We start from the raw sequence: 11996 nt of genomic DNA, 5'->3' as shown, positions 1-11996 counted from the left end.
AGAGAAGAGAGAGAGAGAGAGAGAGAGAGAGAGAGAGAGAGAGAGAGAGAGAGAGAGAGAGAGAGAGAGAGAGAGAGAGAGAGAGAGAGAGAGAGAGAGAGAGAGAGAGAGAGAGAGAGCGAGGAGAGGGAAGAGAGGGAAAAGAGAGGGAAGAGAGAGACTAGTGGGATGGATGATGTCTATGTTCAGAATCAGGTGTGCATGGAGACTACAGACAGAGACTGAGTGAACTATGTGTCAAATAAAATCACAATGAGGAGTCTGACAGGTGTCACCTTACATTAGTTCTGTCTTGTGGATGTCAGAGATGCCTCTCCAGCTTCTCTGAGTGTTTAGGGAAGAACTGGAACTTAGAGCTGTAGCTCAGGCCTTTCCAGGATCATAGTCACCAACCTCAGCTGGGGAGGATGGAGAACACAGGAGACAACAGAAAAAACTTTACCTGTGATGTCTGTAACACACACAAAACATTACTGGGAAGACCTATGTAACCATATGACATAAAGCATAGTGACCTGGTGTTATAAACCACATGTATTGTGGTCATGGTATATACCGTCAGAGCTTCTCTTCTATATTCTCTGCTATAGGTTAACCGGCTGTTCTACTGCTGTTCTTTCATGCAGCCTGAAGATTCTGTAAGAGCCAGGCCCAGACAATCAGACAATGGCGGCCTTGTCTCTGTGTGGCAGGGGAGCAGGAGAGCCAAGCCTTAAATCAGCTGCCTGAATGCCAATGAGGATGCTGCCACATGTGCTGGAGGCTACAGCCTGAGCTCTAGACCTATACCTCCACTAACACTACCTCAACTCACACACTCACATCACAATGAAACAGTAGGTGACAGTGGTATTTTTCCATTAAGTCTTATAACAACACCTTTATAAACCTCTTAGGCCTCACTCCCCCTATCTGAGATATCTACTGCAGCCCTCATCCTCCACTAAACACCCGTTCTGCCAGTCACATTCTGTTAAAGGTCCCAAAGCACACACTTCCTGGTCGCTCCTCTTTTCAGTTCACTGCAGCTAGCGACTGGAACAAGCTGCAACAAACACTCAAACTGGACATTTTTATCTCAATCTCTTCATTCAAAGACTCAATAATTTACTCTTACTGACAGTTGTAGCTGCTTTGTTGATGTTTTGTTGTCTCTCCCTTCTTGACCTTTGTGCTGTTGACTTTGCCCAATAATGTTTGTACCATGTTTTGTGCTGCTACCATGTTGTTTGCTACCATGTTGTTGTTATGTTGTGTTGCTACCATGTTGTGTTGTCATGTGTTGCTGCCTTGCTATGTTGTTGCCTTAGGTTTCTCTTTATGTAGTGTTGTGAAGTGTGTTTTGTCCTATATTTATATTGTATTTAAAAAAAATAAGAACTTGTTCTTAACTGACTTTCCTAGTTAAATGAAGGTTCAATAAAATAAATAGTCTAGAAAAACATGGGGTTGCTGTGGTCCATTTACCTTGTAGTATGTAGGCAGCCAGCATGGCAGCATCCGACGTCTTACCAGGAGCACCGTGGTACAGATCTCTCTTGATCTGTAGGAAGACTAGATATCTGCAAAGGAATATCAGAAACTGTGTTTTTTGGTCCACTCCAAACAAGCAAAGAGATGTACTGAACCTAAATAATTTGTTTCTAATTTCTTATTCCATTTGTAGCTCCATTTAAAGGGTGAGTGGGTCATACAGACGGCCAAAAGAGCCCTGATCTTAAATTCCAGACGATGTTCTTCACTTAACTCTTTGTTCGTTTGTTGGTTGTTTGGAAAGGGTTTGTAGAGGAGAGGAGTGTTTGAGATCGACAGTGTTTGGTAAAAGGAAGGCCTGTGGCGAATAATGGCGCGTGTCTCTGAGTCTGTCTCTGCTCCTTCCTGCCTCTAGCCTACAGGCCCAGGAGACCATTCCATTCCCAGCTAAAGCACAGCCACTTCCACAGCCCAACACAGAGGGGACTTCACCTTATCTGGCCCTCTCTTAATTGGAACCTTTTATCTATCAGGTGTAGGAGATAGTGAAGATTCTCTTCCTCAGAGATCTGTCGACATGAGACTCTTCTATAAAGCAGGATGATGAAATAACTTTTCCACTTCTACTAGTTTGAGTCAACAGTCCCTGGTTGCTCCTGGTCGTTCTACACAGGATGACAAAACAACTTCACGTGGGAAGGCTTCCTCTCCAATTCAATATCAAATAGGTTAGAACCTGCTGGAAAGTAAACGGCACAATAGATAAAACTGTCTACAGGCAACTCCATGTGTCCAGGTGTGTTAAGACATGAGAGGAAAAGCGCCATTGTCAGGGATGTTTTGGTGCAGGAATATCAGCATTCATTCTCTATGCAACATAGGCCTTTGCCCCACTAGGAGATGAAAGGAATAAGTCATGCAATAGAGGTTTAATTCTGTGACCCAAGCTTGTTTGCGTGATGAGTAGCCTAACCTTGCCTGAGACCTGAACACGTAAGTCAGATAAGTCACAACTCTATACTCTGCCTTCACATCTTCTCCTCCCTGCAGAGTGCTGCTGACTTCGCCTGGTGCAACATAATATACCCTCTAGCTAATAATATATGGAAAACCAGTAGGTGTCCCAAATGGCACGTATCCCCTAACTAGTGCACTACTTTTAACCAGGGCTCTGACCAAAAGTAGTGCACTATATAGAGAATAGGGGGCCATTTTGGATTCACACCAGTTTTTTAGTTCCCCTCCCTCTCTCTCACAGACCTGCTCTGTACCCTTCTCTCTGCCCACTCCCCTCTCCATCATTACTTATCATGCTTTATGTTGTTATCTCCCTCTGTCCTCTAAGTTTCACTATCTGTGATTTGTTATGGAGGTTATAAATCTTTCGTGATCTCCTGTTACTGTACTCTTTGTGACAGACTGTTCTTTGGCCAGCCAAACAAAGATGTGGTTTTGGGTTTATAGAGTTTAGCTGTGGTCCATGGAGAGTCCTCCTTCAGTCTTCTGTTGAGAATGTGATTGTTATTCAGCTCTTGCAATTCATGTAAACGTTTCATGTGAGATCAAGTTGCCTCAGACTGCATCCAAGAAACACACATTTCAGAATATCTTACCCAGCATTCATTTCACACACCAGTGGCTTATCTTCTCTAAGAGCAGTAACGCAATAAAATACCATTATTACACAGCAAAATGTCATAAGTGTGTGTGTTGTGTGTGTGTGTGTGTGTGTGTGTGTGTGTGTGTGTGTGTGTGTGTGTGTGTGTGTGTGTTGTGTGTGTGTGTGTGTGGTGTGTGTGTGTGTGTGTGTGTGTGTGTAGTGAGTGTGTGTGTGTCTTTTACAGAAGGTGCTGCTGGCAGCGTCACCAGATGGTGGAGGATTGGGAAGCGTTCTCTCCCTCCCTAGCTCCGACTGGGGTTATGAGACAATGGGAAGCGTTCTCTCTCCCCTAGCTCCGACTGGGGTTATGAGACAATGGGAAGCGTTCTCTCCCCCTAGCTCCGACTGGGGTTATGAGACAATGGGAAAGCGTTCTCTCCCTCCCTAGCTCCGACTGGGGTTATGAAGACAATGGGAAGCGTTCTCTCCTCCCTAGCTCCGACTGGGGTTATGACACATGGGAAGCGTTCCTCCCTCCCTAGCTCCGACTGGGGTTAGAGACAATGGGAAGCAGTGGAAAGTGAAAGGGGCTAGATTGCATGATGACGAGACTAGGGTTGCGTCCCAAATGGCACCTATTCCCTATATAGTGCACTACTTTTGACAGTTCTGGTCTTAGTGCACTACATAGGGAATAGGATGCATTTTGGCCACGACTAACTAGGTGAGGTGTGAGGAAGGCAGCCGTTCTGCCTTCTCTCCTCCTCCTCCTCCCCTCCCTCCTCCCTCTTTCCTCCTCTCCTCCTCCTCTCACCGTAGTTTGACTGTCAGAGATAGAGTCCACATTGTGCAGGCAGGGTGACCTGACATTGCAACTTAAAGAAAGAGTTATCTGGTCTAAATCCTCCTACAAACGGATTCACTGTAGGGTTTTGATACCCCTAAAACAGCTTGTGCTCACTCATTCATGCCTGTAGTGATATTCTAGATGTGTGTAAAATTCAGCATCACATGAGAAGTTCAATCAGATGAAGAGAGTGATTGCCACTGTTGGAAGAATCCACATAATTTGTACCATTTGGACCAAACCAATTCTTTCAATCTATTGCACCCACTGTAGGCAAAATCTACACTCCTCTTTTCCTACCACTCTCTCTCCCTCCTCCCTCCTCCCTCCCTCCCTCCCTCCTCCTCCCTCCCTCCCTCCCCTCCTCGGTCCCTTAGCACAAGGCTGGAATGTATCTCACCGGAGAAAGCATCCGAGTGAGCGAAACAGCGCCCCTCTGTCTCTGTGTGTGTAGGCCATCTATTTGATGCTGTCTGGTCAAAAAGAGCATGACATTGTTGCCACCTGTAGTGTTGAACYCAAGGGAAGCCAGCAAGCATTTGGCCTCCATTCATAAAAAGTATAAAATAATAGCCAATCAGTGTTGAAATAAACTGAGTGAGCTCAACTGTRAATGATCCTGGTGCACCAAAAAAATGTGTCAAGGGAAGCCAGTTTGGATTTGGCTTCACTCCAATAACATCACGAGAGCAATACGTCATAGACAGAAACAWCTTGAATTGTTGCATCTCATGTTTGTGGCTAGCTAGCTAAAGTGGGCCCTTTCCTAAATMATCCATTGATGGAGACAGGGATTTGGAGTTGTGGTTTTAKTTAATTCTCTGTACTGGCCAATGATGGRGATTCTGATCCAACCATAAATTCATATATGGTGCCCTGACCTGAGAGAATGGAAGTTCAATATGTAGCTAGATGTAGAAGGCTAATGTTAACTAGCTAACATTGCCCATGAAAGGAAGTTAGGCTAGTGAGCAAGCATTTTAGCCAGGTAGCCTAGGACAACAAAAAATAAAAGCGTGTACTGTATGACAGAGTCACAGACCATTTCATCAACATGAAAGAGAGGAGGATGGAATTGGCATTTATCTACAAGTAGGGTGAGTCAAAATGTTATTTCTACTTGCACGGATGCACACACNTTCTCTCCCTCCCTAGCTCCGACTGGGGTTATGAGACAATGGGAAGCGTTCTCTCCCTCCCTAGCTCCGACTGGGGTTATGAGACAATGGGAAGCAGTGGAAAGTGAAAGGGGCTAGATTGCATGATGACGAGACTAGGGTTGCGTCCCAAATGGCACCCTATTCCCTATGTAGTGCACTACTTTTGACCAGGCTCTGGTCTTAGTGAACTACATAGGGAATAGGATGCCATTTGGACACAGCCTAACTAGGTGAGGTGTGAGGAAGGCAACCTTTCTGCCGTTCTCCTCCTCCCTCCGCCTCCTCCCTCCCTCCTCCCTCTTTCCTCCTCCTTCCTCCTCCTCTTCACCGTAGTTTGACTGTCAGAGATAGAGTACCACATTGTGCAGGCAGGGTGACCTGACATTGCAACTTAAAGAAAGAGTTATCTGGTCTAAATCCTCCTACAAACGGATTCACTGTAGGGTTTTGATACCCCTAAAATCAGCTTGTGCTCACTCATTCATGCCTGTAGTGATATTCTAGATGTGTGTAAAATTCAGCATCAACATGAGAAGTTTCAATCAGATGAAAGAGAGTGATTGCCCACTGTTGGAAGAATCCAACGTAATTTGTACCATTTGGACCAAACCAATTCTTTCAATCTATTGCACCCACTGTAGGCAAAATCTACACTCTCTTTTCCTACCAGCTCTCCCTCCCTCCCTCCCTCCCTCCCTCCGAGTTGGGTTGACAGCAGTGCATGGCTGGCACCCTAGTTTCCTCTATTATAAGCCCACTCCATTCTGCCTGTCAGACTCTGTCTCTAGTCTCTTACCTTGTGATTTCCTCTTTCAGGGCAGCCGGGTCGGGAGGGTAAAACTTGACACGTAAACACATGGTGAATGGAGGCTGGGCTGAGGGGAGAGGTCACATGTTAGAAAATAGGCTTTTTCTAGTAGTTACTGTGACCTAACTAGTAGTAACTGCCAACGACTCAATCACCCAATCAAATTCGCAACTGCATATCATCATGCATAATTCAATAGTCATACATGGTCATGCATTCATGTACTTACATTTAATTTGTTTGGCAATACATTTTGTAAAACCCAACCAATGCTGAAAGACATAAACAAAAACAAATCAGTCAAAAAGGGTGTTTTCTAGGCGCTAAATACCTGACTGCTCTCCCTCTGCCTCTACTCTAGACATTAGTGACAGACTACGTTGTCTGATTGCTCAGTAATTGTGCATTCTGACTTGTTGTCTAGAGCTGGAGGGCATTCTAGAACAGAACTCCACTGAGCATCCTAACGCTGTGTTCTCTCTACCTCACTGATGTTTATATTCTCTCTCTCTCTCTCTCTCTCTCTCTCTCTCTCTCTCTCTCTCTCTCTCTCTCTCTCTCTCTTCTCTCTTCTCGTCTCTCTCTTCTCTCTCTCTCTCTCTTCTCTCTCTCTCTCTCTCTCTCTCTCTCTCTCTTCTCTCTCTCTCTCTCTCTCTCTCTCTCTCATCTCTCTCTCTCCTCTCACTCTCTCGCTCCTCTCCTTCTCTCCTCTCTCTCCATCGTCTCTCTCTCTCCTCTCTCTCATCATCCCTTCTTCTCTTACCCCAGTGACTTTATAGAGATGAAAGAAAGGAAAGTGCTTTAGAGGAAGGACACTAGAGAAACGCTTGTTGTTGTCAGCTCATAACCATTTGGAGGAGAAAAAAATATTCTCTGGTGAGTTGAACAGATGTTATCTTCAATTAATCTGTATGAATAAAGGTTGAATGAAAAATGGAATACATTAAATGAGTGGGGAGGGTAAGACACTACACGGTGATACTGGCCTAGTTTGTTGACGTTCATCATATCTCCCAGACTTCACCTGTCTCTCCCTGGCCTCGAGGTTCTGCTCTGGAGAGGGCTTGGTTGAGTGCTTCACCTGATAGACTGTGACAGAGTTGTGTCTATCAAAGCCTCATATACCTTACTAACAGTCCTTCTATCCAAACCCTGAAACACTGCTCTAACTAATGCCAATTGTAAGGTGTATAGAAGAGACTGACAGTGAATATAGACTGGGTTAAGTATCTGACTCTGACTGAGGAAGGCACCAGTATTCATGGATGCCAAGAGAAGCCAGGCTTCCCAAAATATTGATAAATATATATATTTTTTTTAAATGGACTATTCGTCTCTCTGTGTTTCATAATTTTCCTTCAATTTGCAAGGCTGGAATGTATCTCACCGGAGAAAGCATCCGAGTGAGCGAAACAGCGCCCTCTGTCTCTGTGTGTGTAGGCCATCTATTTGATTGCTGTCTGGTCAAAAAGAGCATGACATTGTTGCCACCTGTAGTGTTGAAACGCAAGGGAAGCCAGCAAGCATTTGGCCTCCATTCATAAAAAGTATAAAATAATAGCAATCAGTGTTGAAATAAACTGAGTGAGCTCAACTGTTAAATGATCCTGGTGCACCAAAAAAATGTGTCAAGGGAAGCCAGTTTGGATTTGGCTTCACTCCAATAACATCACGAGAGCAATACGTCATAGACAGAAACATCTTGAATTGTTGCATCTCATGTTTGTGGCTAGCTAGCTAAAGTGGGCCTTTCCTAAATTATCCATTGATGGAGACAGGGATTTGGAGTTGTGGTTTTACTAATTTCTCGTACTGGCCAATGATGGTGATTCTGATCCAACATAAATTCATATATGGTGCCCTGACCTGAGAGAATGGAAGTTCATATGTAGCTAGATGTAGAAGGCTAATGTTAACTAGCTAACATTGCCCATGAAGGAAGTTAGGCTAGTGAGCAAGCAATTTGTGTTGTAGATGGTGGGCTGGAAGCAAATAGTGTCGTGTACGTTGTGACGTGCAGTCCGAATTTTGAAACTCACACCAGTTAGAATAAGAGAGATGAGGAATTGCATCTTATCACAGTCTAGCTGGTCAATGTTTCATTTTATCTTGTCACCCTCGGATCCTCTAGGCACAAACAGGAAATCAACATAGTACAAACACAGAAATCACACCAACAACCAACATCAAACAACAAAACAAAAACAACAAACACGCAATACAACAACAGACAATACACGACATAGCTTGCCTAGGACTCTGAAATACAAGCTTACCACAACAACAATCATCTAAAGGCAATGTAAGCTATCACATACACTCACATCTACTACAATATGAGATCGTCAGTCTCAGGTCAGTGCATCAATTATAATCTAGTTCGAAGCATACACACGTATCGATGAGGAGGATCAAAGTAATTTTTTCCCACTACTCGCAATGCTACTACCAATCAATTCGAACGTATTTAGACCCCCGACATTTAGAGTACATAGCCACATGGACACACTATCAGCTGTATTCTGACAACGACACCTAACTTGGTATCTGGATGTTATGATAACCAATCGACTGACTCCACACATTTTCAAGCACTCAACCCACCCTTTACTAAACGTACTAACGCAAAACTACAGTTTCAGATGCTTTTTTACAATACACAGAGAAATAGCAGCCACATCATATTTAACGTACGTTGATTGGACTCAATTGTGTTGGTATCTTTTAGTTGTATGTATTAGATAAAGCATAGTGATTTGATGATGGTGAAATGTTGAAATTGAAATGTGCTGGATATTGGAAGGCAGCTCCTGCTTTCTTTTTGTGACTTGCGGTACATTCCTGGTTCTAAATCAATAGTTGTTTGTATTCCGAAATGTCTGAAACATTAACTTGCTTGACCATGCTGTAGGTCATGTAACTGTTTGTTACATACAATATGCTTTGTGGACTTCACAGGACAGAGGTTGCTTTCAGGTTTTGTATGAAACAAAGGTGTGGTTGATTTATTTTCTGCCACTGTGTGCTTCTTATTGTCTCGGCTTTAGGCCTATATTTCACGGTACAAGGCATATGAACTAGGCTGATACATCCGGCCGTGATTGGGAGTCCATAGGGCGGCGCACAATTAGCCCGCGTCGTCCTGGTTTTGTCACGTTCCTGACCTGTTTTATGTTATTTTTTGTATGTGTTTAGTTGGTCAGGGCGTGAGTTGGGGTGGGCATTATATGTTTTGTGTTTCTTGTTTACGGTCACTTGAAATTAGCCTTATATGGTTCTCAATCAGAGACAGGTGTTTGACGTTTTCCTCTGATTGAAACCATATATAGGTTGGCTGTTCACACTGTTTGTTGTGGGTGGTTGTCTTCCGTGTCAGTGTATGTTCGCACCACACGGGACTGTTTCGTTGTCGTTAGTAATATGTAGTCTGTTCCTGTTCGTGCGTTCTTCATGTTTTATGTAAGTTCTCTCGTTCAGGTCTGTCTACGTCGTTTTGTTTTTTTGTAAAATTATCAATGTTCTTCGTGTGTTTAGTTTCGTCTTGTGATAAAGAATATCATGTCATCATACCTCGCTGCAAATTGGTCTTCCGATCCTTCCTCTCCTCGTCGGGGAGGAGGAGGAGATTAGAGTTTCGTTACAGGTGGCCGGGTGGGCCGTCATTGTAAATAGAAATTTGTTCTTAACTGACTTGCCTAGTTAATAAAGGTTAAATACAATTTTTGTATAAATATATAATATTTCACATTATTGCATAGCTCCTCAAAATGTGATTTTGACACTCGTGTTAAAAATAGATATATATTATTGTGTACTGTAACTAATTAGTCTGTCAAGGTAGAATGATGCTTTATTACACATAAAGTAAACCTGACAAAGTATTTCCCACAGATCAGGGTGAGGGAATATTGTTTCCAAGTAAGGTCCAGTTCAATACTCACAGTAAGAAACACACAACAGCTCCATCAGTTCTCTCAATCTGTCTGTCTGACAGCAGATGGCTGTCTTCTTCTGGTTAGTTTATGGGAAAGATGTGCTAGCACTTTTCTCCATCACTCTGTCAATCCCCTCCTCCCACCAACTGTTTTCTCCTCAACAACAACAACAACACTAGCTCCTCTGAAAGTGTTGAGATAGAGACAGAAGGAACTGATTCTGATCGGCACGGAACCATTGTTCCTCTGGGAATAGGATCTGTGTGTGTGTGCCGCGCGGCGTGTGTGCGCGCGTGTGGGTGTGCGTGTGTGTATCAGGCTGTGCAGACAAGAGAGTTAACACACAGTAATAACCTCAGGCTGTGACGCAGTAGAGTACGGGTTGGGCTCTGCTGCAGGCACACATGAAAGGAGGAGAGAGAAGAGAGGGAGAAACTGTAGAAATAGCCTGCTCGTGGTATATGTGTGATGTCATGGGGAAAGAGAGTGAGAGAAAGAAAGAGAAAGAAAGAAGAAAGAAAGAAAGAAAGAAAGAAAGAAAGAAGAAAGAAGAAAGAAAGAAAAAGAAAGAAAGAAGAAAGAAAGAGAGCGGGAGGAGGGAGAAAGGGAGAGAGAGTGTGAGAAGTGCTGCAAGGAGAGGTAGTAAGAGAGAAACAGTCAGAAAGAAGAGAGAGATAGATAGACAACATAAACAGAGAGAGAGGAGTTACCCCTCCTCCCTATCGGTTGACACCACCCACCCTCTGTTTGTCTGGGTCCACATATCTGATGCCAAAGTAGTCCTTCTCCAGCAGGTTAAGGTGGTGACAGATGAGATCAAACAGGTACTGTCCCTTTTGCATCGCGCTGTACACAATAGAAAACACTACATGAATAACTCTGAGGAGAGACAACTACTGTCAGGGTAGGGGTGACAGAGGTGACAACCAGGTAGAGGAGACACCAGGTAATGCATCTCGCTGTACAACCGTGAAAAACAACACTAGTTAGTAATGTAGGGGTGACAGTGGTTGGTAGCCAGGCAACGCCACAGACAGTGACTGACAAAGCGCTAAGGGGAGAGGGGTGAAGGCATGAACAGACACCATGTAGAAGATTTTTGGCTCAAAAGAAACGAGATTTCAATAACACCAGAACATGGTTAAATATTTCACCAACCCTGGGGACATATCTGAGGAGAATCAAATATTAATATGCAGAAACAGCCATCTGTGATGTCTCGCTGAAATCTCTACTGCAGAGGAAAAGACATGATGGAGAGAAGCAGTACGGAGAGGTAGACAAGGTGGAAAATGGAGTGGAAGTGGAGTAATGTACACCTGGTGCAGACAGTGATGAGAAGGAAATGTAGAGAGTGAGAAATTCAATTGGCCTTCAGTGTAGTGCTGTGAGGGTGAAATGAATAGGCCTGCTGTGCAGTGCTGTGAGGGTGAAATGGAATAGGCCCTGCTGTGCAGTGCAGTGAATGAGAAATGGAATGGAACCTGTAGTGCAGAGCAGCGCATGACAAATGGAATGGTCCCGCCTCTGTAGACTTTTCAGAGAGAGAGAAATGGATATGCTCTGCTGCTTGCTGCCTGCTCAGGCATAGGTGGTCACTGGGTGACTGGGCTCAGCCCAGCCTGTCTGATGATGCAATCAGTATCCACCTCAGCCCCAGCCTGTCTAATGATGCCAGTATCTACCTCAGCCCAGCCTGTCTGATGATGCAATCAGTATCCACCTCAGCCCCAGCCTGTCTGATGATGCAATCAGTATCTACCTCGCCCAGCCTGTCTGATGATGCAATCAGTATCCACCTCAGCCCCAGCCTGTCTGATGATGCAATCAGTATCTACCTCAGCCCAGCCTGTCTGATGATGCAATCAGTATCCACCTCAGCCCAGCCTGTCTGTTGATGTAATCAGTATCCACCTCAGTCCAGCTGTCTGTTGATGTAATTCAGTATCCCCTCAGCCCCAGCCTGTCTGATGATGCAATCAGTATCCACCTCAGCCCAGCCTGTCTGTTGATGTAATCAGTATCCACCTCAGCCCCAGCCTGTCTGATGATGCAATCAGTATCCACCTCAGCCCAGCCAGTCTGATGTGTAATCAGTATCCACCTCAGCCCAGCCAGTCTGATGATGTAATCAGTATCCCACTCAGCCCAGCCAGTCTGATGATGCAGTCAG

General features: G+C 44.4%; 1 pseudogene; it reads right to left on the bottom strand.

Annotated features, from left to right (window-relative positions):
- The window catches only part of LOC111969151 (FERM domain-containing protein 5-like), a 24949-nt pseudogene extending 14075 nt beyond the window's left edge, over positions 1-10874 (bottom strand).
- Positions 10875-11996: the final 1122 nt, after the last annotated feature.

Source organism: Salvelinus sp. IW2-2015, linkage group LG10 (assembly GCF_002910315.2).
Source record: "Salvelinus sp. IW2-2015 linkage group LG10, ASM291031v2, whole genome shotgun sequence".
Taxonomy (NCBI): domain Eukaryota; kingdom Metazoa; phylum Chordata; class Actinopteri; order Salmoniformes; family Salmonidae; genus Salvelinus; species Salvelinus sp. IW2-2015.
Note: the sequence above shows the minus strand (reverse complement) of the source record. Positions and strands in the feature narration are given on the sequence as shown.